Here is a 2,066-nt window from a genome sequence, read left to right as displayed (position 1 = left end):
GGTGGTTTCCAGAAAATGCTAGTCTTCGATAGGACTAGCTTCTCCCCCTCTTATTCTGGCCTTTATGCAGCCCAGTCCACATATACAGCCTTCCTTTGATAATGTTGCATATGTAGTGTAGATCCTTGCTTGCTGAGTACTTCGAATGAGTACTCACGGTTGCTTTGCTTCCTCTTTCCCCCTTTTTCCATCCTTCGCGGATGTCGCAACCAGATGGTGGAGCCCAGGATCCCGACGCCACCTTCGACGACGACTGCTACTACAGTGAGGGTGCCTACTACTATGTGGAGGCCGCCGACGACCAGGAGTAGTTAGGAGGCTCCCAGGCAGGAGGCCTTGCCTTTTCGATCGATGTTGCTGTTGTGCTAGCCTTCTTAAGGCAAACTTGTCTAAACTTATGTCTGTACTCAGATATTGTTGCTTCCGCTGACTCTTGTGTTTTCGAGCTTTTGTATTCGAGCCCTCGAGGCCCCTGGCTTGTAATAAGAAGCTTGTATTATTTAAATTTGTGTCTAGAGTTGTGTTGTGATATCTTCCCGTGAGTCCTTGATTTTGATCGTACACATTTGCGTGCATGATTAGTGAACGATTGAATCAAGGGCATCACAGTATGGCGATCGTTCCTATAACCCAGTCAACCAACTATCACCATGAGAACGGTAAAACAGACACCTATCAAGGGAAAACATTTGCCTTGCACATAGTCCACTTGAGCTAGATGATGATGATCTTGACTTCCTCAAGTTGGACCACCTTTCTTGATTGTGTTGGATCGATGAAGACTAGTTTATTGCTCCCCATACTCCACTATGGGTGAGCCACTCTTTGGCACATCTTCACAAGTCCATTGTCACCACAATGGAGGCCAAGCTTCAAGCATGATATCTTCATGATGCTCCACTTGAATTTGCACACCGCAATCTTGATGACGATCACCACTTGATGTCATCCTCCAAGGGTTGTATGCGATCTTCCTCTTGACGCAAGCCCATGGAAACATGCCTAACCCCACATGGAACTCTCACATAGACCTTGGGTTACTACACAAAGCATAATGGACAATGCTTACCTTACCATGGGATCACTTGATCCCTCTCGGTACATCTCATATGCTTTGTGTGTTGATCAACTTGACTCACTCTTTGACTTGGTCTTGATCAACCTCTCATGTGACCAATCTTTAGATAATTCCTTGAATAGCACTTTGGTCATCACATACTATCTTGAAACCAACAAATGGACTTCAAGGAAAACCTATGGACAAACCCTTCAAATACAACTCAAGGCAACCATTAGTCCATAGAGATTGTCATCAATTACCAAAACCAAACATGGGGGCACCGCATGTTCTTTCACCAGGGTTTCTACCGAAATAGTGCATTCTGTCATGGCTTCATGCGAAGCCAACGAACGAGGCCCCAAAGTCGTTAAGTAGTTGCGAAAGGAGAACTGTCATATACCGGATTACGATGGAGCAATTATACAACCTCTCTCGAACTCAAGGTATTTATGACTTCCAGTACCATAGACGACAGAATTGTGGTAGCGGGACTGGTTTTATGCCCCAGATCTCCCAAAGAACATAGAGGAACCGGGCGTGCCAATCTTTAGTAACGAGCCTCCACAGGAGTTGTAATCCTCGATCTCGGCGACCATCCTATCCATGGGAACTTCTCAACTAGTGGGGCGGTGTATCAACTCAAGGACGTCGGGCTCACAGGTGCAGGTTCGTGGCTGAAGAGCAACATCCACCCGTTGGTGTGGCGGGAGCACCCGATGGATGACTACAGAGGCCAGCGCGACCCTTGCCATCTCAGCGATCGGGAGATCTCACAATCCGAGTTGAAGTCGCGTATACACTTCATGGCCCATGTACCTATGAACGAGATTTCTTTCAATGTTGTCGTGGAGCCCTTCATTGGGGTCATCACCCAGACAATGTAAGTGTTGGCGTCCATACAGATATCTGGGCACTCCCAACTGATCAACTAATGTTGTCTTGTTGTCTCAGACTCGGGCCTTCAGAGCTTTCATCTCGCCCCCTCCCCCCCCCCCTCCCCCAGCAT

This window comes from Triticum dicoccoides, chromosome 3A, assembly GCF_002162155.2.
Source record: "Triticum dicoccoides isolate Atlit2015 ecotype Zavitan chromosome 3A, WEW_v2.0, whole genome shotgun sequence".
Taxonomy (NCBI): domain Eukaryota; kingdom Viridiplantae; phylum Streptophyta; class Magnoliopsida; order Poales; family Poaceae; genus Triticum; species Triticum dicoccoides.
The sequence above is the reverse complement of the archived record's forward strand: the minus strand, read 5'-3'. Positions refer to the sequence as shown.